Source organism: Chanodichthys erythropterus, chromosome 12, assembly GCF_024489055.1.
Source record: "Chanodichthys erythropterus isolate Z2021 chromosome 12, ASM2448905v1, whole genome shotgun sequence".
Classification (NCBI taxonomy): Eukaryota; Metazoa; Chordata; class Actinopteri; order Cypriniformes; family Xenocyprididae; genus Chanodichthys; species Chanodichthys erythropterus.
In genome coordinates this window covers 60,933,879-60,960,731 of record NC_090232.1, presented here as the reverse complement: position 1 = coordinate 60,960,731, position 26,853 = coordinate 60,933,879, and the positions used below count along the sequence as shown (strand labels likewise).

Below are 26,853 nucleotides of genomic sequence, written 5' to 3'. Positions count from 1 at the left end.
CTGATACAATGGGTTAAAGATCCCACTCATTTCCATGGTCACCTTGTTCTCTCATACGGAGTGGATATTTCTGATATTATAGTTTCTGATTCTTTGCTCTCTGACCATAGGCCTATTTTATTTTCTATGTCTCTTCCTGGTCTTCTTCATGTCTCTTCTAAAGTGTCATCTTTGACCCGGGTTTATTCACCTCAGTTCAGTGAAAATTTTAGACAGCGCTTCACTAAGTCCTGTTCTCATCTACTCCTGGACTCCCCGCTAGCGGACCTGGATGCGGATGAACATCTGAGTGTACTAAATAACGCGTGGCTCGATGTACTGAATGAGACCGCTCCTCTAAAGCCACTTAAGCACAAACCAAAGTCTGAATTATGCAGAGGTGGGTAGAGTAGCCAAAAAATGTACTCAAGTAAAAGTACTGTTACTTCAGAATAATATGACTCAAGTAAAAGTAAAAAGTAGTCATCCAAATAATTACTTGAGTAAGAGTAAAAAAGTACTTGGTGAAAAAACTACTCAAGTACTGAGTAACTGTTGAGTAACGTCTGATTTATTTTTTTAACAAGCATTCAATCAGACAGACAATACAAAATAATCATGTTTAAGCAAATTGTAGTTCATCAAATCAATAAAATAAATTAAAATAAATAAATTAATTACAAAATAGCTTAAATTAAAATAATCCAGGTAAATTCAAGTACTTAAAAAATTAAATAAATAAAATGATAAAAAATAAAGAAGCACCCGTAACACAAATTTCCAAACCTTTATACTTTTTTACCAGGCTTTGCAGACAGAACTACAACAAGGCAGCCCATACACTCTCATAAACTGTGTGTGTGTGTATGTGTGTGTTTGTGTTTGTGTGTGTGAAAAAATAAAGAAGCACCAGTAACACAAATTTCCAAACCTTTATACTTTTTTACTAGGCTTTGCAGACAGAACTAGAACAATGCAGCCCATAAACTCTCATAAACTGTGTGTGTGAGAGAGTGAGTGTTTGTGAGAATGTGTGAGTGTTTGTGAGTGTGTGTGTGTGTGTGTGTGTGTGTGTGTGAGAGAGAGAGAGTGTGTGTGTGTTTGAGAGTGAGTGAGTGAGTGAGTGTGTATGAGTGAGTGAGTGTGTGTGTGTGTGTGTGTGTGTGTGTGTGTGTGTGTGTGTGTGTGTGAATTACTCAGTGATGTAACTATTAAGCTTCAACAGTAGTTGGCTCTCAAGGTTCTTGCTGTGAAGCTGTGATCGTTTAGCAGTGAACAGGAGTCCTGCATGACTCAAAAGTCTCTCACAGGCTGCAGATGCAGGAAGACCTGTGTTGACTTTGAGTGACAGCTTCTTGATGTGAGGAAATGAGTGGAGTAGATCCATACCTGCAGGGGACAGACATGAAAGGTACCTCTCCAGCTCTCCTACTTGTGATTTTCCCAACTCCATGGATGCAAAGAAGTCGTCTTCATCAGAGACGCTGCTGTTTGTGCTGGTGATATCATCCAAGTCGGTGTCGAGGTGATTTCTGATGTAGTCAAGGCCTGTGGCAAGAGAAATCGTTTTTCAAAATAATTAGGTCTGCACATTATTCTTACCCTTCTACTGTATAGGCTGTCAAGCTGCTGGTGTTTGACATTAAAAGCTACCTGAGTTTCTAACTATATTGCCACCCTGTGGTTTGTCACTGACACACTATAATCCTAAATGACAGTAACATTATACAGATTTATATAGGTCAATGTCTACTGGTTCACATTTGAATTGATAAACAAGTATATTTACCAGCATTTAAGATGTTCTCCTATGTGGTCCAGGATGTTCTGAATCTTGGTAGGAGTATTGCTGCTGCAATCAGCTCAGGCTCTTTCATGACGTCTCCAAAACGTTTCTGGATCCCTTGCTGCAGGGTGTGAACAAGAGATGTACACATTTTACAAGATGACTCCAACCTCTTCAGCTTGTCCCGCAACTGGTAAAGTGTTGGCAGCAGGAGGCCCATATGCACAGATGATTCGCCTTGGAGGAATATTAAGGGCCATGGCAACAGGCTTCATCACAGCAGCATACTCGACCAGAAACCCCATTTCAGCTGGATTGAACCTATAAAAGATGTAACAATAAAAAAATTACTTATAGCTATTTCTGGTACAATGTCCTTATTATGCATTATACATGTTAAATACACAAATAAATAAAAATAAAATAAATGACATAATTTCATTCAAGTCATCCACAATTGTCACACAACCATGCAAAGAAAACTTAGTTGCTTGGATTCACCCATTAATCAGCAAGGCTTTTTTTTTATTATTATTCTTTAAAAACAAAATATAAAGCTTGTCAACTTACATCTTTATCTTTAATGCTGTGCAGACATTGCGAATTGCTTGTTCTCCTTGCTCTCGGTGAATGCGCACAATCCTTTCTACGGCGAGGAACAGGGAGCTCCAGCGTGTCTGATTGGGTCGGAGAAACTGCAGCTTGCATTCACGTTCCACTATTTCATGAGCCATGCTGGTTTTATTCCAGAGAGCATGACATTTTGCAAAAGCAGACCGAGACAGCCTCTTGTAGGTTTCGTTTGCAGCTCCTCCAGCAGCAGTGGCATCAACTGTGGATATAAGATTGAGGAGATGGCATGCACACTTTTGGTGCCTTGGAAGTTGGTACTCAAGGCCTGTGTTGTCATCCAGAATAGCAGACACATCTTGATATTCCACCTCTGACTCACTCTGATCTTCTGTTGCATCATCAAGGGTGGAGTCACTTTCCTCTTGTTCATTGGTGGCTTCTTCCTCTATCTCCTCACCATATAATCGAAATGCCTTCAGGAAATTTGAGCCACTGTCTGTTGTCGTCCTGGTCACTTTTTCCCTGATGTGGTACTCAGAATGTATCTCCTCTAATGCAGCAGCAAGGACGTCAAACGTGTGCGAGCCTTTGAGCCTTCTACAAGCTAATGCAGCGGACTGCCTCTCCAGTGAGGTGTTGTCTATCCAATGACAGGTGACACCTAAGTAGCTACGTTGTCTGGCAGACCAGCAGTCTGTTGTGGTAGCAACATAGTTCACAGCACTCAGCTTTTTGATGAGTATGCTCTTCTTCTGTTTTGCAGCTTCTTGTATTCTTGTGCATAACGTTTTCCTTGTCATTACTGTATGAGGTTGCAAGGTTTCTATCAAAGTCTTGAAAGATGGCGTCTCAACCACAGAAAATGGTTGGTTGGCCTCACATACAAAATTTAGCACCATCTTGTCAAGCGTTGCTTGTGTTACCCGCACTGGGGCAGAGAGGGCTGAGATTTTTGCATTTTTCACAGAAGTATCACTGGAAGAGGAGGACTTGCGCTTTCTGTGGTTCTCTATAAAGTTGGTGTATTTAGACAGTTTGTTGGGGTGAACCCTCTGTGAATAAAAAAAAAAATCTGTGAGGGCTACATGGAGATCAAGACATTAAGACTTATCACATCAAATTTGGATGTATACATTTATTAGGGGTGGAACGGTACACAGAAGTCATGGTTCAATTCATACCTCGGTTTCTATTTGGTAAGTACCTGAATGAATTGAAAATTAAAATGAATTTGCTACATTTCAGATTAATATATTTGTTCTTACAGTTTTTTCCAATTGCTAACACACAATTTTTCAAACTAGTCTGGTTTTATCAAAACACTTAACACAATTCACAAAACCACACACCCAAACTGCAAAATACCTCATATATCCTGCAAAATGAAGCACTGCAACCGAAACTACACAGAGCATTATCAAAATCAAACTTTTGCATGAAATGGCACACACTTCATTCATATTACCAGATTTTTGCCTAACCACCTACACACTGTTGGGCATAATGAAAAGCACCCCCATCTTTAGTATGCTTTGCCATAATACTAAAATATGTATCAGATTGTTCACATGCACAGAAATATTTGCAGATACACACACATGCTGTTGCAACATTATTTTTTTTCCTTCACTACAGTAAACAAGTCAGTACAACATAAGCACAGCAGATATATTTACATGGGACTGAACAAAAATATTCTTACAAAAAAAGTAAACTGAAAAAGAAAATTTCTGAAAAAAAATATATTACAGTAAAAAAAAAAAAAAAAAAAAAAAGGCAAGAAAAATAATTAGGCAGCATCTTGCCGCACAGCCGGGTCTGGCCACAACGCCTCGTCAACATCACAGGCAATATCTTCCCTTGCCAGACATCGAGGGAAGAAGCGCCTTGAGTGCCTTATCCATCCCTGAATTGCACCCACATCAATCTCATCACATGCCTCTTCCATGGCCTGCACAAGAGGCATGCGCACAAAGGGCTGCCGGTCATATACCTTCCACCGCCATGCCGAAAAGAATTCTTCTATGGGGTTCAGAAATGGTGAGTATGGTGGGAGGTATTGCACGAGAAATGTTGGGTGGTCAGCAAACCAGTTTTGGACTGGGGCTGCACGATGAAAGCTCACGTTGTCCCATACTACAACGTACCGGTTTCTTTGATGGTCTGCATCATTCATACGCTCTGGTGGTATGCGAATGTTGTGAAGTCTGTCCAGAAATGTGAGAATATGGGCCGTGTTGTATGGTCCAAGTTTGGCATGACGGTGGAGGACACCATGCATATTGGAGATGGCAGCGCACATTGTGATGTTCCCACCACGTTGGCCAGGAACATCTATAATGGCTCTGTGGCCAATGAGGTTTCTCCCTCTTCTTCTGGTCTTTGCTAGGTTGAACCCAGCCTCATCTATAAAGATGAACTCATGTGGGATTGCATGAGCATCCATTTCCAGTACGCCCTGAAAACAAAGAACAAAAATCACTCAATATGGTGTTATCCAGTACACTGGGAAACAATGTTGTGTGTAGTGTACTGCAGTCAATATAGTACTTACATCCACATATGCTCGTCTGAACTCTTTGTTTCTTTGAGAGTTTCTCTCAAACGGCACCTTATAAAGTGGTTTCATTCTGATTTGGTTTCGCTTGAGAATGCGAGCCAATGTGGACAGACTAACTCGTTGAATGTTGTTGAATAAGGTGTGGCTTTGAATTTCTCGTAATCTGATTTCATTATTTTCCAAAACCAAGTTTACAATGGCAGCTTCCTGTACCCCGGTGAACATTTGGCCCCTTCCTCCACCATGGTGTCGTCTCTCAGTCCTTTAGAAAAAATAAAATAAAAATATATATAGGGCTTGGACAATGCAGCCTAAATATTTTCCCCCACAGTAGAGTACATTGTACAGGAAACTTGTACAGTTCATGAATGGCTGATGTCATACACTAAGTAAACAGGTGTCACCCAACTGATACACTATGACATGGGGTATACTACATGTGTACTACATGAAATTTTGGTTACATACCTGTTCTCCAGTCTAAAGGTCCGGATGACAGAGGCGACAGTAAAACGGCTCAAGTTTGGCTGCACTCTCGGTCCAGCCTCACGCATTGTCAACCCATGGTTGATGACATGATCTACTAAGGTTGCTCTGATTTCATTTGAAAGTGTTGGTCTTCTTTGGCCATGAACTCCTCTACCTGCTCTACCCCTACCTCTCACTCTTCCTCCCCCTCTTATTCTCAACCTCCCTCTTCCTCTTCCTCTTCCTCTTCCTCTTCCTCTTCCTCTCTCTGCAATGTCTTCCATTGTTGTTGTAAAAAAAAAAAGGTTCTCACCTGTGGTCTTTTCATAGTGCTTACATCCTGATTGAAGTGTTAACAATTAACCACTGAGGTGTTTGGCCAGGTGGCACATGTAATTAGCCAATTAGCTCATGTAGTGTCATTTTGAATGGCAGTGTTTTGAAATGGCAAACATGTGACTTTATGTCAGATTGTTGTGTCTTATTCAGAGAACTGTATTTAGTGAATTTAAAAAGTGCTATTTTGAAATGCAAAATGTGTGTAAAACAGAAAAGGTGTTTAGACTTTTGGAGACTTGAGAAGAAGTTTTGCTCTCTGTGTGTCAGTTTAAATAATTGTGCTGTGCATGTCATTTTAGTGTGTTAGCAATTGGAAAAAACTGTAAACACTTTGCAGTTTGAAATGAAAGATGTCCTGCATAAACAACATGACGGAGTATGTTTTTATGTTTCCACTGTTCGATCGCGCCCGCGCCTCACTCACACACACACTTGTTTTTGTGAAATGTGGGGACATTCCATAGGCGTAATGGTTTTTATACTGTACAAACCATATTTTCTCTCCCCCTACCCCTAAACCTACCCATCACAGAAAACTGTGCACACTTTTACTTTCTCACAAAAACTCATTCTGTGTGATTTATAAGCCTTTTGAAAAGTGGGGACATGCTGAATGTCCTCATATTTCACCTCTTTTTGTAATACCTATGTCATACCCATGTCATTATACACATTTGTGTCCTGATATTTCACAAAAACAAGTACACACACACACACACACAAATATAAGTAAACACTTTGTGACTTTTCGATCGCGCCCGCGCCTCTCTCTCTCTCTCACACACAACATACTACAGCATTGCAATCTTTACATCGTTCGCAGCCTGCTTTAGAGCTAAGGCGGGGCTACAGATTAGGTGTCCCTAAAGAACCTACGTATCTAACTGTAGTTCTGCATTACATTAATTAATTTGCACGCGAGTTTTATTTATTTTTATAAATATCCGTAACACGGAAAGTTATTCTCCGTGTAAATGTATGCACCGAACCGTGCAGCCCATACCATTTCGGTTCAATACAAATGTACTGTTCCACCCATAATATATATATATATATATATATATATATATATATATATATATATATATATATATATATATATATATGAAATGTTTAAAACATATGTAACCTAAAAAGACAAACATTCGCCTATCCACAGCAAAAAACAAACAAACAAAAAAAACGAATTTAGAAAACTTACCGCTTCATGTTTCCTCAAGTTAGATGTTGAGTTTTTGAATGCTGAAATGTCCGTTTGTTTTGGTAGACACAGAAGACACCGCATAATGTAGCTGCTGTTTCTCACTTTTACTAAGGTAAACATGCTTTCAATATGAGGCCAGGGGTGTTCCTCCTCGCCTGTGTCTGCATTGCCGATGGTTGATAGTGACATTTTTGTTTTGCTACGCCTACGACTGTAAAGCTAACCCGTCCCGCCAAACGCCGCTGAGATTGAGTATGGTCACGTGACGTTTGATTAGTGAACTACGTTTGATTGGTGAAACACAGTCACTTGGTAGAGCCTTTAGCGGAAGTCTCACTCTGTCAAAATAAAACAATGACGCGTAGAATATCAAAGAGGTAAAAAGAAAAGTAACGAGCTCATTGTAGCCTAATGTAGCGGAGTAAGAGTACAGTTTTTTGTTCACAAATCTACTCAAGTAAAAGTAAAAAGTATAGTGATTTAAAACTACTCCTAGAAGTATAATTTTTTCAAAAACTTACTCAAGTAAATGTAACGGAGTAAATGTAACTCGTTACTACCCACCTCTGGAATTATGGCATACTGCTGAGACTCGGCTGCTAAGGCAGGATTGTAGAAAGGCTGAGCGCAAGTGGAAAAAGGACAATATACACATCTCACTACAGTTGCTTAAAGACAGTTTATTGGCTCATCAGAGAGCTGCCAACGCTGCAAAAGCAACCTACTATTCAAACTTAATACTGCTTAATCAGTCAAGACCTAAAATCTTGTTTTCTATTATCAATTCTGTTGTCAATCCGCCGGTCAATACTATGTCTGTTGCCTCTGTTGCTCTTTGTGAAAGCTTTCAAGGTTTTTTTTTTTTTTTTTTTAATATTTTATTTTAGAGTATTTTCCAAAAATAAAAACAGACCAGACAAACAACCCTGTCTCGGACCACATACGCAAAAAATAAATAAATTAATAAATAAAATAATAATAATAAATAAATAAATAAATAAATAGACAATAATAATAATAATAATAATAAATAATAACAATAAAAGTTTAGTTCAGTAACCAGAAATACTACAGTAAAAATCTGCTAAACAATCAGTCAAGGTGCTCAGGAAGATGTACAGTATTAACTTCAGAGGGGCCACTAGGACCTGGTTGAGCAGTTAACTTGTCCAAATGGCCCAGGAATGGACCCCAAACAGCAGAAAATTTTTCAATGGAATTAGTTCTCAAGAATCGTAGTCTTTCCATTTGAATAAGAGAGATCATATCCGTAATCCAATTTCGAAATGAAGGGGATGAGGGTGACTTCCAGTTCTTCAGCACAAGTCTCTTAGCCACAATCATACCCAGGGTTAGAGATTGCTGTGTTGTCCGCAGGAGGTAGGAGGTGCGTTGTGAAAAACCAAAAATTGCAAGTTCTGCATCAGGTGGAAGAGGCCTATTGTAAGCCTTGGAGTACCAGTCAAATATGCTTGACCAAAATCCAGGCAGTAAAGAACAAAACCAGAAGGCATGAGAAGTCGTATGCTCTGCCACCTTGCACCGGTCACACATTGAAGAAACAGATGGGAAAATTTTATGCAGTTTAGTTTTAGTATAATGCAAACGGTGAACTACCTTGAATTGGATCAGTTGGTGTCTGCTGTTTACTGAACAGACCTGTATCATAGCCTGACACTTATCCCACATGTCATCAGAAAGTTCAACTCCCAGGTCTTCCTCCCAGGCTGCTTTGAATCTCTCAGTAGGAGCTACAATACAGCTTTCAAATAAACAAACAAATTTGGAAATAAGATGTCTAGAGTCAGGAGGGCTCAGAAAAACATCAAAAAACGCATGTTTTTCAGGAAGTCGTTCAAAATTACAAATTTTGGACTTTACATAATGCCTGATTTGTAGATAACGAAAGAAGTGTGCATGAGGCAAATCAAATTTCTCTCTTAACTGGCTAAAGGATGCAAACCTTCCCTCAATGTAAAGGTCCCTGATGGACTCTAAGCCCTTCTCCCTCCAGACAAAGTAAGTTCTATCAGTCCAGGGGGGTAAAAAAGAATGATTATAACAAATTGTCGCATGAACAGAGGTCTCTGGCAGGGACAAGACTTTTCTCACCTGATTTAAAATTCTAACTGAATTTTTTAACACAAAACTTAACTTGTTCATCGCTGAAGGCCTATCAAACTTGGAGAACAACATGGCCGCTAAGGAGGTGCCAACAGCCAAGTTAGTCTCCATTTGTACCCACAAGGGGATGTCAGGTATCAAATTGGCGGGTGCCCCCTTCGTCCAGTACATTAAAGCCCTAATATTGGCGGCCCAATAATAATGCTTGAATACTGGCATACCCAGACCACCTACAGACTTAGGTTTTTGTAGATTTTAGATTTTAGGTTTAGCATTTTAGAGATTCTGTGTGTCTTATAGTTCCAAACATAAGAGAGGATTATAGAGTCCAGTTCCTTGAAGAAAGCAGAAGTAAGAAAAACAGGGAGATTCTGACAAAGATATAGAAATCTGGGAAGAGAAACCATTTTTATTGAATTTATACGCACGATCATAGACAAAGGTAGAATTTTCCAACTTCCTATACTGTTTTTAAGTTTTGAAAGAAACCGAGATACACAAAATGATTCCTGGTTATCTTAAATGGAATATTCTCCAAGAACCCAGGTCTATAAGTATCAGAAAGAGGCACAAAGTTACTCTTTGACAAATTGATTGTATACCCTGATAATCTCCCAAAAGAAGTAAGAGAATGGGAACTGATCTTTCAGAATTCTGCAAGTACAATATTACATCGTCTGCATACAGACTAATAAGAGCTTTCTTGCCTCCCACTTCGAGACCTGTGATACCTGTATGATGCCTTATACTTAGGGCAAGAGGTTCTATTGCAATGGCAAAAAGGGCAGGTGAGAGGGGGCACCCCTGTTGCACTGAGCGATGTAAAGGAAACTCAAGCGACCTGTCTACATTAGTTAAAACTGAACACTTTGGTCTAGCATATATTATTTTGACCCATGACATAAATGTCTCGCCAAACCCAAACTCCTGCAGTGATCTAAACATGTAAGGCCACTCAACCTGGTCAAAAGCTTTCTGCGCATCCAAGGACAGAATTGCTGCTCCATTAACTTTCGAATGATCAGCATATATTGTATTAAGGAGGCAACGCACATTAAAAAAAGAGAATCTGCCAGGGATAAACCCGGTCTGGTCAGGATGAATGATGGAGGGTAGATGTTTGTTAAACCGAATAGCCAAAGCTTTAGTAATTACTTTCCTATCAAAATTCTGAAGCGTAATTGTTCTATAGCTAGCCGGGTCGGTTTCATCTTTATTTTTCTTTAAAATGAGAGATATATTCACTTCGTACAAAGTATAAGGTAAAATGTTGTCTTTTTTAGAATTACAGTTTTTTCCAATTGCTAACACACTAAAATGACATGCACAGCACAATTATTTAAACTGACACACAGAGAGCAAAACTTCTTCTCAAGTCTCCAAAAGTCTAAACACCTTTTCTGTTTTACACACATTTTGCATTTCAAAATAGCACTTTTTAAATTCACTAAATACAGTTCTCTGCATAAGACACAACAATCTGACATAAAGTCACATGTTTGCCATTTCAAAACACTGCCATTCAAAATGACACTACATGAGCTAATTGGCCAATTACATGTGCCACCTGGCCAAACACCTCAGTGGTTAATTGTTAACACTTCAATCAGGATGTAAGCACTATGAAAAGACCACAGGTGAGAACCTTTTTTTTTACAACAACAATGGAAGACATTGCAGAGAGAGGAAGAGGAAGAGGAAGAGGAAGAGGGAGGTTGAGAATAAGAGGGGGAGGAAGAGTGAGAGGTAACGGTAGAGCAGGTAGAGGAGTTCATGGCCAAAGAAGACAAACACTTTCAAATGAAATCAGAGCAACCTTAGTAGATCATGTCATCAACCATGGGTTGACAATGCGTGAGGCTGGACAGAGAGTGCAGCCAAACTTGAGCCGTTTTACTGTCGCCTCTGTCATCCGGACCTTTAGACTGGAGAACAGGTATGTAACCAAAATTTCATGTACTACACATGTAGTATACCCCATGTCATAGTGTATCAGTTGGGTGACACCTGTTTACTTAGTGTATGACATCAGCCATTCATGAACTGTACAAGTTTCCTGTACAATGTACTCTACTGTGGGGGAAAATATTTAGGCTGCATTGTCCAAGCCCTATATATATTTTTATTTTATTTTTTCTAAAGGACTGAGAGACGACACCATGGTGGAGGAAGGGGCCAAATGTTCACCGGGGTACAGGAAGCTGCCATTGTAAACTTGGTTTTGGAAAATAATGAAATCAGATTACGAGAAATTCAAAGCCACATCATCCAAGACAACACCTTATTCAACAACATTCAACGAGTTAGTCTGTCCACATTGGCTCGCATTATCAAGCGAAACCAAATCAGAATGAAACAACTTTATAAGGTGCCGTTTGAGAGAAACTCTCAAAGAAACAAAGAGTTCAGACGAGCATATGTGGATGTAAGTACTATATTGACTGCAGTACACTACACACAACATTGTTTCCCAGTGTACTGGATAACACCATATTGAGTGATTTTTGTTCTTTGTTTTCAGGGAGTACTGGAAATGGATGCTCATGCAATCCCACATGAGTTCATCTTTATAGATGAGGCTGGGTTCAACCTAGCAAAGACCAGAAGAAGAGGGAGAAACCTCATTGGCCACAGAGCCATTATAGATGTTCCTGGCCAACGTGGTGGGAACATCACAATGTGTGCTGCCATCTCCAATATGCATGGTGTCCTCCACCGTCATGCCAAACTTGGACCATACAACACAGCCCATATTCTCACATTTCTGGACAGACTTCACAACATTCTCATACCACCAGAGCGTATGAATGATGCAGACCATCAAAGAAACCGGTACGTTGTAGTATGGGACAACGTGAGCTTTCATCGTGCAGCCCCAGTCCAAAACTGGTTTGCTGACCACCCAACATTTCTCGTGCAATACCTCCCACCATACTCACCATTTCTGAACCCCATAGAAGAATTCTTTTCGGCATGGCGGTGGAAGGTATACGACCGGCAGCCCTTTGTGCGCATGCCTCTTGTGCAGGCCATGGAAGAGGCATGTGATGAGATTGATGTGGGTGCAATTCAGGGATGGATAAGGCACTCAAGGCGCTTCTTCCCTCGATGTCTGGCAAGGGAAGATATTGCCTGTGATGTTGACGAGGCGTTGTGGCCAGACCCGGCTGTGCGGCAAGATGCTGCCTAATTATTTTTCTTGCCTTTTTTTGTTTTTTGTTTTTTACTGTAATATTTTTTTTTTCAGAAATTTTCTTTTTCAGTTTACTTTTTTTGTAAGAATATTTTTGTTCAGTCCCATGTAAATATATCTGCTGTGCTTATGTTGTACTGACTTGTTTACTGTAGTGAAGGAAAAAAAATAAAAATGTTGCAACAGCATGTGTGTGTATCTGCAAATATTTCTGTGCATGTGAACAATCTGATACATATTTTAGTATTATGGCAAAGCATACTAAAGATGGGTGTGCTTTTCATTATGCCCAACAGTGTGTAGGTGGTTAGGCAAAAATCTGGTAATATGAATGAAGTGTGTGCCATTTCATGCAAAAGTTTGATTTTGATAATGCTCTGTGTAGTTTCGGTTGCAGTGCTTGATTTTGCAGGATATATGAGGTATTTTGCAGTTTGGGTGTGTGGTTTTGTGAATTGTGTTAAGTGTTTTGATAAAACCAGACTAGTTTGAAAAATTGTGTGTTAGCAATTGGAAAAAACTGTAATTATCATTCTGAGGAGGAGCGGGGCGAGGATATCACAAAATCTTTTAAAAAATTCTGAACTAAATCCATCTGGCCCCGCCGCCTTCCCAGTTGGAAATGACTTAATGGCAGAGACTATCTCCTCCAAAGTAAAATCAGAGTCCAAGTCAGCCCTAGCGACGTCACCAAGTTTAGGTATTTCAAGAGAGTCAAAAAATTTTGTAAAATCAGAATGAGTGGCTGTACTGTTGGAAGTATAGAGTTCACTGTAAAAATGTTTAAAACGGACATTGACATCCTTGGGGTTAGTTAACAGTGTGCCATCCTTAGATTTGATGCAATAAATTGACCTGGAAGCTTGAGCCCCTTTAAGTTGTTGCGCCAAGAGCTTATCAGGCTTATCCCCCGTTTCGAAATGCCTCTGCCTCATTCTCAAAAAAAGCTTGTTTATTTGACCACCAAGAATACAAAAAGTCAATAATAAAGTAAAGATAAAATAAATAAATAAAATAAATAAATAATAAAATCAGACCATTCTATGATCTTGATTAAGTCTCAGTGCACTATATATATTCATAACGACTACACGCCAAAAGCTATAGCTCTACTAAGTCCCAAGAATACGTATGCATACCAGCAGCGAAGTATAATCAATTTAAACACATTTGAGTTTACTCTCCTGAGCTTCCACCGCACGTTTCTGCGAATCGTGCTGCCTCCGTTGGATCCTCAAAGACTGTAGGTGCATCCGCTCCGTGTTGATGGATTTGCAACCTGGCTGGGTACCGCAGTGTGAACTTTATCCCCTTTTTGCGCAAGCTTTGCATCACGTCCCGAAAGGCATTTCTTTGAGACATCACCTCGGTGGTATAATCGGGAAAAATAAGGACCCGTTTGCCCTTGTATTCGAGTGGCTGCATTCTCCCGCAACGCAGAATCAACTCCTTCTCTTGAAAATGGTGAATGCGCGCCAGGATTGTGCGCGGCTTCTCACCAACGGCCGGTTTCGGCTGAAGAGAACGATGCACTCGATCCACTTTAACCGGGTGAGGAAAGTGCTCTTTTCCAAGCAGTTGGGGGATAAGCCTGGAAACAAATTCAGTGGGTTTACCGTCCTCCTCGTCCTCTTGTATCCCCACGATCTTAATATTATGTCTTCTTGACCGAGCTTCTAAGTCCAACACTTTAGCACGGAGCTGACTATTGTTTAGACAGCTCTGAGTACCTGGTTTCCAACTCTTGTATCCGTGCCTCAAAGTCGTTCGTAGCAAGTTCTTGATTAGCCACACGGGCCCGTAGCTCGGCCTGCGACGTCACAAGCTTCTGGAAATTGAGTTCAAAAGCATCAAAGCGGGCGTTAACCCCCTGCAAATTGACTCGGACATTTCTTTGCATATTTCTTTACACATAGCATAAGCAGTGTCCGGTAATTTTTCAGACGTGTCAGGCGAGCTAGCTTTAGCGTTAGCTCCAGAGACTTGGTCATCCGTATTCTTAACTTTGTTGGAGGCACTCGGCTTCGGCATTATTGAGTCGAGACAAAAGTTTACACTAAATGCATAAAGTAAACACACTTTGATGGCCTAAAACTAAATAAAACACTGTAAAATAATAAATTATCACGGCCTTGGAGAGGAGCACTTACAAAACGCGCCTATACCTCAGCCATGCGCACTAGCGCCCCGCTTTCAAGGTTTTTTAAGGAAAAAGTAATTAAACTAGGGCTGGTAACTGATATTACTCCTATTGAGCTGCCTCTCCCCCCGGACGATTTTGAACTCGTCTCATTTCAGTCACTCTCAGACATTATTGTCAAGTTGAAACCATCCTTTTCTTCATTTGACGTTATCCACCCTAAATTTTTAAAGCATATTGTTGATTCGGTTGGTCCAGGTCTAGTGTCCTTCTTAAATATATGTCTTTCATCTGGGATGGTTCCTGCTCATCTGAAAGTGGCTACTGTCACACCACTCCTCAAGAAGTCTTCACTCGATCAGTCTGTGTTGAAAAATTATCGGCCTATTTCTGTTTTACCATTTATTTCTACACAGCAAATTCTGGTCTTTGGAATAAACTCCCTGGTAGTTAAAATCAACTCAATCTGAGTGTACATGCGTGACCATCAAATAGACTCCAGCACAGTGTTAAAATAACTCTGCTCTTGGAGTTGAATTTTTAACACTTTTTTAGAGTTAAAATTTAACACTTTCTGGAGTAAAAATACTACTCCTACAGTGAGTAACTGTAACTCTGAAATTGAGATAAATATGAACTCCTTTACCAGTGTTAAATTCAACACTTAAAAACATTAAATTTTACACTTCTTAGAGTTAATATTTAATCTTTTATGTGAAAATGACTACACTGAATGCCATACTCCTCACTAACTGCTTTTATTTAAGCAAATCCATACATTAGCTTTAGAAATTCCATGCATGGACACACTTTGAAATTAACTGCAGTCATAAAATACTGTAAAATCTAACAGCAAAATGTTTACATTTAATACATGTAGGCATCTAACAGAGTGCCAAATAAAACTGCTTAGTAAAATTGTATAAAACATTGTCAACACATTACTGCATCATATAAAATAAAGCCAGCAGGATTATAAAAAAAATAAATAAAATAAATAAAAAGTAGTGCAGGATTGTGTAACCTGAGGTAGACACTTATACATCAGATGAAGTAACAAGGAACAAGTTCACAGTGAACTAATTTAAATAAGAAATCAGATAATACAACTCTCTGATACAACATAAAATTGTGTATCACACCCATATGACATTTGGGCATCAAAAGATTTGAAATGTCTTAATCTTTCCCTTTCTATAACCAGTTCCTTGGTAGGTTTTCAGTCACTTGAAAAGCATGGAAGTGATCATGGAAAAATGTTTCAAAAGGATGAAGTGCAGAGGAAACAACTTAACATTTTGGTTAAACAAGACAATTAGTGCTTGTTCAACAGCCTTGCTCTTAGCTCTTTGACTCTTGGAGTTTCCTCAGTTGTACTTATATCGATATTGTACACAGTTGTCTGCAAAAATGTGTACAGACTGGACAGAGCATCATCATACTTCACACTGAAAACAAAATGGGACTTGAACAGCTCGTCAAAGGCACCCAAGGATGTACATGATTGACAAGGCAGAACTTTTCTGTCCAAGACAATGTAAAAGGTGGAAACCTGTGCTTTTGAAGTCCCTGAGGCGAGAAGATATGGCTGAGGGTTTCCTTCAGTTGTCAGGAGATGATCATCAAGGCTTTGGCATGACTGAAACATAACATAAATGTCCCCTTTATAAATAATTTGTTAAAAATTAGGCATCAAGTACAATATTTGGAATAGGATAGTCTTAACAAACCTTATGAAATTTGACCAGATGATCTGTTGCCTCTCCAACACTGATCTTCTTGGGACGCTTTCTTCCAGCTGGTTGTGGAGTAAGAAGATGAAGCAGGACAAATAGAGAAGCCATGTCACTGTCCCAGTCTGGAGACAGAAAATAACAGTAGTTATTTCAAACCAGTCTCTTTATGGCATCATTAAGTTAACAGCGTGGATTGTGTATCATAATACTGTTAGTGGGGTACTTATTAGTTGTGTGATGGAGAGCAAACTAAATTTCTAAATTTCATACTGTACATATTCAAAGCCAAGGGGACTTTTCCACGCATCACTTTTTTTAAATTCAAGTAGTTATGAACAGCATTCACAAAGCATTAATTTACTGATGAGCTTTTGTAATAGACTAAATTTTAAGAAATAACTGTGTTGTGTTTTTAGCAGACTTTTGGAGATAAATGTTTTTGGGAAATAATCAATAAAAACTTTAACCAGAAGATTAATTGATTCAAGTAAAAACATTACTATTTTAACGATGACTGTACCTGGTTCATCAGTAGGATCAGATCCTTCTTTCAGTACAGCTTTCAGATGCTGTTTCAGGAGAGCAGTCTCTTTAAGGTTCCTGGCCTCCTGGATGACTTTTGCTTTGAAACCATTTTTCCATTTTTCCAGAAACCTTGAAGCAACCTCTGCTCCAAACATTAGTGAGAAGTCTTGCAAAATCTAATTAAAAAACAAAAGCAAACCGTTTAAACATATAATGTAACATAATATTTTTAATAAAATTTCATATTCTTATTTAATATTTACCAGTCCTTTGACGTCCAAGAAACGAGGAAACATTTGTAGTACATCAGCTGAGCGCTGTGGGTTGTGAAGAATCTGCTGACGGTATTGGAAAGTTTCTCTCATCTTCTGGAACACTAAGTCACGGTCAGTTGTGTGATTGAGGAGAGACACAGCTTCCAGACATTCATCTCCCATTCGCTGGTCATCGGTTCCAATCGTTCTTGATGATGTGGGACCTCCTTTTAGCTCCACTCTGCTCTGTGATGTAGAGGTGGTTCTGAATTTACGTTGCACGGTCTTTATACGCCACTCAAGAAAGCCTTTGTTGCTCTGAATGTCATAGAAATGTTCCTGGGAGGAAGCAGTATCTTATGTTAGACAACATAATACAATTACAGTGACTCAAGTGTGTATAAGATGTTTATGGTTCGGCAGGCAAACTTACATATCCTTTTTTAGAGTATGGGTCTTTCAAAGATGGGAACAGGGACACAATCCCAAGGGCATGGAACTCCTTTGTTGCTTTACTGACAGCTCTCCTGCAAAGATTAAACTAATGTCTTAAGATTCTTGTCTAATTTTTTTTTTAAAGGATAAAGCCATGTCTTGAAGGTTCTTACCCTTCTTTTTCATGCATGTGAGCTACAATTATGTTCACCATTAACCGCCTTGTGGAATCTTTCAAACTCCCAGTGTCTTCATACTCTTTGATCACAGTCATCCCTGCTGTCTTAGAAGTTAGAATTTGCTTTATATTCTAAAAGAATTTTTTTAAAAATTCATTTAGAAAAATTACAACCACACTTGGAATTTTTTAAACAAAAACATTCACCTTAATCAAATAACCATACCATTGAATACTTTCAAAATGCATTTCTTTTCCAACATTATGTCTACAGCATAAGATCTATTTGTACGGAAGTAAAAAAAAAATTACATTTTTTGCACTGAAACTGTCCGTTAAAGGTTGAAGCATTTGAGATCCAGAATCACTGCTGCTTGAGATAGACAATGTATCTGTCAGACTTGGGGAGGAGGGTCCTTCAACAACCCCTTGCTGCAGGACAGTCAAATCTGAAGATCACAAAAACACATTAAAAGGCATATACAATTGAAGAACTCTTTTATGTACCATAGTGGATATATCCAGGGTCAGACAAAATAATCACATTATATATATCTCTGCTTACCACAAGTAGTGAGCGTAACATATTCTGTCTGATCTGAAGAGGCACCAAACTCTGTCAGGTCTGAGAAGTCAGCAGAATTCTTGGATGTTTCAGCAAACAGAAGTTCTGAAATGCACACAGTTTGTCTCTGAGTCAAGACACAAACTCAGAAAATATCTATAAAACAAAACAAACATTCTTTTGATGTCCTACCATCATCAGTGTGGATGATAAAACTCATTTCTTTGGTTGTTGCAAGTTCTGGAAATACATCCTCATCCACCTCTATGCCCTGGTCATCTGTGACTTTCAATGTTGTATTCTCTGGTATCATAAACTTCTGTTGGACTAAACCATAATACCAACAGGTTATTTACAAAAGAAATTACAAAACTGGTACTTAGTCTTTATTAACTAAATACTAAATTTATAACTTACCTGCACTAAGAAAATCTGAGAAACAAACTTCTTCCAGTTTTATATATTTATTCTTCCCTCCAAGTTGCACTTTTATCAACATTGTGACCTGAAATTATAGAGAAAACATGTTATTTAACATGAACATGTTATTTCTCACTCTCTGTGTCTGTATGTGTGTGTGTAAGCTGAAAACCACGCACTCTCAAGGGGCTCGCACACCGGACGCGAAGCTCAGCGCCACGACACGTTTTTAAAATTCGAACACATTATTTTCTATGAGTTTACGCACACCGGCGGCGACATTCGGCACCTGTCCGCGGCGCCCAGAAAACAATGTTAAGACATGTTGTGGCGCTGAGCTTCGCGTCCGGTGTGCGAGCCCCTTCAGACGTATTTATCATAGCTGTTACAATTAAAAAAATTACAGGCCTAACGTTACACTTTCATCAAAATTTATTTTATTAGCAGGGTGCACTGCAGTTTATTTAAACATTATGCTACAGACATAAGGCTGCTGCTGGATAAAAGATATTACCTCGTCGACTAGCTGAACAGAATGAAGGTTTTTTGAGCGGAGTCACCTCTGAAGTTTGACGGCAAAACACACATTTTCAGAAACATGGTGAAAGGAAAGATGGTTAGCTAATGTTAGCTCGTTCACATAAGAAAAAACAAAAGAAAAAAAACCCCGCACAAACCAGCCACATGTTCGAGTTAACTTACGGTCAACAGTTCGCCACGACATTACAATACATAACGTAACAGCTACGACAAAACGTAAAACACGCTCCTGAACACCAATGAATGAACTCCAAAATAAAACACAGCCAAGGAGTATCCCATAACACAAACTTTAGTCAGAGTTAAAAAATAAACTCCAAAAATCTAACTCTTTCACACTTTTATGCCTAACTCCTAATTTTTCAACTCCAGAAATTTGCTGTGTAAGGTTTTAGAAAAGATTGTGTTTTTCCAACTTCAATCTTTCCTAGCTGTAAATAATCTGTTTGAGCACTTTCAATCTGATTTTAAGGCTACCCACAGTACCGAATCTGCTCTTTTGAGAGTGTTAAACGACATCTTTTTAGCCACTGATACGGGTGACTCTGTGGTCCTCGTGCTTTTAGATTTATCAGCGGCTTTCGACACTATTAACCATTCTGTATTTATAAATAGACTGAAATCTTGGGTGGGTCTCTCTGGGACAGTGCTAAAGTGGCTCCAGTCATTTTAATCTGACAGGAAATATGTGGTTAGGCTAGGAGAATTTTTATCTTCCGCTTTATCTTCCTCTCTCCCCTGTGGCCTTCCTCAAGGCTCTATCTTGGCCCCCTCCCTATTTTCATTATATATGTTACCTCTTGGATCTATTTTTAGGAAACATGGAGTGTCATTTCACTTCTATGCCGATGATACTCAAATCTATTTACCTTTTAGGAAAAATTATCCACTGGCCATGACTGCTCTTTTATCCTGTCTAGAGGAGGTTAAATCCTGGTTATCTCAAAATGTTTTATCCCTAAATGAGGATAAAACAGAAGTAATTGTTTTTGGCCCTTCAGAAAATACGAAAGCATGTAATTTTGACCTGGGATCCCTATCGGCTTTTAGGTCTTCACGTGTACGTAATCTGGGTGTTATTTTAGATGAATCACTAAAATTCGATAAACAAATTTCCACTGTGATCGGGTCCAGTTTTTATCAACTCCGTATACTTGCAAAAATTAAACATTTCCTCACCGTTAAGACCCTAGAGATGGCGATGCATGCTTTTATTACGTCTCGTCTCGTTTATTGTAACTCATTATATTGTGGCATCTTCAAAGCTCAAATTGCCCGTCTTCAACTGGTCCAGAATGCTGCCTCTAGATTTCTTTTAAAAAAGGAAAAAAGGGATCACGCCACTCCACTTTTAAAGGCCCTTCATTGGTTGCCCGTTGAATTTAGAATACATTTTAAAATATTATTGTTTGTTTTTAAATCATTACACAATCAAGCACCTGGCTACCTATCTGAACTACTGCATCAGTACACCCCCTTGAGAAGCCTAAGATCTGGTGACCAGAACCTTCTTTTAATCCCTCACTCCAGACTTAAGCGTAGAAGTGACCGTGCCTTCTCTGTAATAGGTCCTCACCTCTGGAATGACCTGCCAGTGGAGATCCGAATGGCCCCAAACTTGACTGCTTTTAAGTCTCTTCTAAAAACCCATTTGTTTTCATTGGCCTACTAGGTTCTATACTCCTGCCTATTATATTTCCTATTGTGTTTTATTTGTCTTTTTTTGGTTATTTGTCTTGTTATACCATGTTTTATGTGATTTACTATTCTTATTATGCTGTTTCTTTTGTGAAGCACTTTGGTCAGTCTTGTGGCTGTTTTAAATGTGCTATATAAATAAAGTAAACTTGAAACATATATATATATGTGTGTGTGTATATATATATATATATATATATATATATATATATATATATATATATATATATATATTAGGGGTGTAACGGTACACAAAACTCACGGTTCGGTACGTACCTCGGTTTTGAAGTCACGGTTCGGTACAGTTTTCGGTACAGCAGGTGGAGAGAAAACTAAACATAAAATTGCTTTTTTTATTATTAAACAGAGGTTTACTGAACAAATTGTGTTTTTGTCTTTAAATATATTAAATTAAATTAAAACTAAAAGTTTCTTAAGGATAAAAAAAATGATCTCTGCTAATGCTATAAACTATGTAGGGAGCCCTAACTTGAAAGAAGCCCAAACTATTAGCCTAAATTCAATTGCTTTTTATTTTTAGATAAAATAATCAACACTCAAATAACAAATTGTATGCAAACCTGTAAGCTGCACCTAAGGCAGTTTTTGCATTAACTTCTAAATGTTTTTACTCCAGTTCGTTGTTGAAATATAATCATTTCTAATAGATAGCCTAATCAGGATATCACTAAAAGATTAAGTAAAATAATGAATATATTGGCTAATACAGTGCATATATTAAGCGAAAGAGTTCATTTCTCGTTAGCGAACTAACAAGCTGTGAACACTGAATGGCTTTTCTGAGGTAAATGCATCATGACATATTGTTGAATACGGACGCTTTCATTGATGTCTTTCCACCGTTGAAACACTGAATGAGCGATTACATGAGATATGACCGTTTCAGTAAGTTTATACTGAATCTTGCAACATACCTTCAGATGTTCTTTCATGTTTATTCTGTAACTAGTATTAAGGAGGAAGAGATGAACACATTCACTTGCGCTCCGCGCTCGCGCTGCCGGTTGAACTGAGGCGCCTGTACAGTGATCTGTCACCTCACATCAAAGCACGTCAAAATGGCATTTTCTGTTTAAACTTCATGATTTCGTAGACAGAATTTGAAGGATGATACTTTGTTTCTTATCGAAAGTAACAAAACGCAGAGCTTATTGCGGTTATTGGTGGTGAATATTGGTTGCAATATGCTTCGGTACACACGTGCACCGTACCGAAAGCCCCCCAGCAAACACAAAACGTTTTTACAACTTTTCACAACGTTGTATTTTGGTTGCAATTAGGTAATGTTGTAGTACAACGTTTTAAAAACGTTTTAAAAACGTTTTTTAAAATAAAAAAATAATGTAACCAAAATAAAACGTTTTAAAAACGTTGTGAAAATACCAAGCTGGTATGTTTTCTTTAAGTAGTCAAAAAAACGTTAATATCACGTTTGTCTACTACGAAAACGAAACTATACCAAATTGCAACTTTTGGGAGACGTTTTATTCAGGTGTTAAAATAACGTAATCTGCACGTTGGAATACGACGTTTAAAAAACGTCATGACAGTACCAAAATACAACCATGTCAAAACAAAGACTATGCTAGGGCCAAAACACATACATTCTGTTTTTTTTTATTATTTGTTGTGCAATAGCCTATAGCCTACTTTTATTTGTACACCACGTTGATCATTTCTGGTATATAAAACATATGTTTTCTTTAGTCAAAAAGAAAAAAAGAAAAGAAAAAGAAAACGTAAGTATTCTAAAGCTATATTATATTATATTATATTAACCCCCCCCCCCATATTCAAATCCATCAGTTACAACCCCCCCCCCCCAATATTTCAACATGAAAATTACAGTAGATCTATACTAAAATATGTATAATTCATTTATTTTGTAACAATAATTTTGTTTATAATCGAATATGTGTTTGTCATAATAAATTAGTAAAAAAAAAATACCCCCCCCCCCCTCCATTGAACCGATTGGTAACGCCCAACCAATGCGCATCGCATTTTCACCAAAACAACGCCAGTGGCGCTCTACTGTTTGAATGAATGAGGAGCGGGTAGCACCAAAAAAAGAAGAGAACCGCTGCCCAGCCGACTATATTAAACTTCTGTTCAAGAGACGTTAAAAAGAATAAAGCATGTACTGAGAAGGAGGTATGAAAACATTGTAATAGTTAAGTACACTCCACATATATTTTAGCTAGCTAATCCATTGCAATTTAGCCATAACTATCAGTGTAACTGTAACCAATTACTAAAACAGCCATCTATTTTGTTACTTCATTTTTCAATAGCGTCTTATCAGTGACAAAAGTATTCAAATCGGTGTTTGTTTTCTTCCTTAATTAATCTGATTTTTGAATGAATTGGCTGAATGAACGATTTAAGTAGCTCACTCATTAAAACGTCGAATCGCTGCCACCTACTGGCGGTTTCAATAACATAATTTATTTATTTTTAGAATCACTCCGTTATGTTAGAATTTGATGAATAGTTATTCCATAAAGTTATGATAGATAGATAGATAGATAGATAGATAGATAGATAGATAGATAGATAGATAGATAGATAGATAGATAGATAGATAGATAGATAGATAGAGAAGAAATAAATTATCCAATAACGCTACACATAAAACAGATTTTTTTTTTTAATTAAAAAAAACACAAAAAAAACAGGCAGCATACCAACGCTCAACCCCCCCAATGTTGAAACCAAATCTACGCCCTTGACTCCATCAGTAGCCTATTGTTTTAACGCTGTAATGTAAACGATAGCTGCTTAACTTTTGACATGTTTAATTGGCGTGCGCATTTAACATTTCGAGTCCCGTGAGCAATCGGATTGGAGTCACCATGGAAACGGGGCGGCAACCAGGCGGCAACTCAACCAACTGACAAGTGTCAAGCAAGAGCACGACCGTCTGTCACTGTTATTTTCACTGCTTTCAGGTAAGTTTAGTGCCTAAAATTACACAAATAATACATACAACTGTTCTTGACACGTTCATACATGTAATTGACAAGCTTCTGTTGAATATTTTCTTCATAGAAAAGGTTTGTTGTCTTTGGAAAAAGATCGTTAGAATCTCAACCGTTAGGCTAACTTTAAGAGGTAGACTAACTTGACTTAAACTCTTATTTATGAAAGTTTGGGCTTTTAATCACATTTTATGTGTAGATTAGAGGTTTTGATAGTTTTGTAAATGATTTTCTGCCAATTTGTCAATGGATGATTAGAAAATATAACTTAAAAGTATGCGGTGTACTGTTAATCGGTGACGTCACTTATATAGAGCATGAAAATGGGGTGAAACTAACGTTATTTCAAACATGTTTTGATATTTCATGGTAAATAAATATTGATTAAAATTGCACTGTGATTTCAGGAGCGTCAGATATATGAATAATTTATATTTATTGCGTCCAAACATAATTAAGTGACATTGTATGAGGAATACTAAATAAGTAAAGCTACAAATGTAAATGCTGGCATCTTAAGACTTTTTTTTACACACACACACACACACTCAGACAAACACACATAGCCTATATATACATATATATGTATATATATATATACACATATATGTATATATATATACACATATATATACACACATATATATGTTCTGTATATTATTCTTTCTCATTTCTGCATTTCACCTCTATTCTATTTTTTTTTTTTTTTTTTAATAAACCTGACATTGAATACTACATTTTGTTGGCCCTGTGACAACTTGTTTATGTTCCTAGATTCTTCCATGTTAAAGTTTGATCAAAAGTTTATCAAGTATTCAAAAAATTCATCAAATATTTTTTGAGTCCTCTATGGCCATCTTGTTTAACTCTGCATTGAGGACACTTGGTATAGAGTTAGCAACCTACAGTAAGGTCCAACATAATTCAAAATGAGACAGATGATAATAAAAAAAGTACTGAGCATTGTGAATGTAAGAGCCTCACATTATATTAATAACAATCATTGTTGGTGTGTGAATTGCATTTCAGGGCAGTTTGTGAAGACGAGATGCTGTGACAACCTGGACAGAAGTCAGTTCCAGATCCACCTTCAACACCAGACTTCTCATATGGATTGCTGTATACTAGCATATTATTATTCGCTTCAGAATTGGGTGCATGCAGACAAATGTTTATAACATTCTTTCTTTCTGGTGTTGTGTCGAATTCTGTGACCTACCAAATCATATGACTATAGGCATTGCATTGACCTAATCTGACTAAACCTAACCCTAATCCTACCCTTTTGATAATTAACCATGGTTTTACTATAGTAAAATCTTGTTGTTGTTTTTTTTTTTGTTGTTGTTTTTTTGACGTATTGATTACCATTTGTATAATCACACAAATACCATAGTTAAAACTGTTTTTCTAGCAGAACCATGGTTCATTTGTGGTAACCATGGAATTACTACAATGACTATATTTTTTTGCTTTTAATCATGGTAAAACCATGATAAATTTCCATAACCTACACCTTATAACCTACTAGGGTCACATAATTTAGTGGGTTACAGAATTCGGCATTATAACTGTTTGGATCAGCAATTAAAGGGTTAGTTCAACCAAAAATGAAAATAATATCATTAATTACTCACCCTTGTGTCAGTCTACACCCGTTAGACCTTCGTTGATCTTCGGAACACAAATTAAGATATTTTTGCTGAAATCTGATGGCTCAGTGAGGCCTCCATTGCCAGCAAGTTAAAGGATTAGTTCACTTTTTGAATGACAATGTCCTGATAATTTACTCACCCCATGTCATCCAAGATGTTCATGTCTTTCTTTGGTCAAAAAGAAATGAAGGTTTTTGATGAAAACATTCCAGGATTATTCTCCTTATAGTGGACTTCAGTGGACTCCAGACGATTGAAGGTCAAAATTACAGTTTCAGTGCAACTTAAAGGCTTTCAGTGATACCAGACAAGGAATAAGGGTCTTATCTAGCAAAACGGTCAGCCGTTTTTTAAAATACAACTGCATATGCTTTATAAACAGAAATGATCGCCTTGCGGGGTGCTTTCATGTTCCGTATTCTTCTAATGCTGTATATCCAATGCCTTCCCTATTCTACGTACGGAAAAAAACTGAACTGGTGCCGGGTTCGTTCCGTAAGTTGAATAGGGAAGGCGTAATACAGCGTAAGCTTTGAAGCATACACAACCCTGCATCACTCTCAAGGAGATGATTTGTGTTTATAAATCATTTACAGTTATTTTTTATTTTTTTAGAAAATGACTGATCTTTTCTATAGATAAGATTCTTATTCCTTGTCTGGTATCATTTAAAGCCCTTTTAAGCTGCACTGAAACTGTAATTTTGACTTTCAGCCATCTGGGATCCATTGAAGACCACTATAAGGAAAATAATCCTGGAATGTTTTAATCAAAAACCTTCATTTCTTTTCGACTGAAGAAGAAAGACATGAACATCTTGGATGACATGGGGTGACTAAATTATCAGGACATTGTCATTCAGAAAGTGAACTAATCCTTTAATTTACACTTTCAGTGCCCAGAGAGGTACTAAAACGTTTAAAACAGTACAGCGGGCCTACTAATATTAGTATTGGGTCTTAATATTGTAGAACAGCACAAGGGTGAGTAATAATATTGACATAATTTTCATTTTTGGGTTTACTATGTCATTAAGACAGCTCCTAGCTGCCACCTACTGGCATAACAATGTAACCTGCAATGAAAGCGCTGAAAAATCGAGAAATCGCTAACATAGTTTCTCAAAATCAGGTATTTATTGAACAATAAACTTCTTATTTAATATATATTTTTTAAGTTCCGATGCCTATATATCTGTAATTTGTGTTGAAAAAAATCCTTAAAATATAAGCATTAGTTTTACTGCAAACAAGTGATTAAAATATAATTATTATAATCGCAATAAAATAATTTGTATCTATTTAAAATGAAATACTTTACAATTTACAAATTAAATGTTTTTTTCTTCTGTAAAAACATCTGTCCTCTGAAATTTCTTGGAATTTGTTAATGATCCATATTTAAATTCTTGCCAGTCATTGCATAATTTTCATGTGTTTTATTTATTTACATATTTACCTTTTTTTCCATATCATGTTA

The 26,853-nt window shown here is 37.7% G+C and overlaps 1 pseudogene; it reads right to left on the bottom strand.

Annotated features, from left to right (window-relative positions):
* Positions 1 to 1,171: 1,171 nt before the first annotated feature.
* LOC137032504 (zinc finger BED domain-containing protein 4-like) lies at positions 1,172 to 9,144 on the bottom strand (annotated as a pseudogene).
* Positions 9,145 to 26,853: the final 17,709 nt, after the last annotated feature.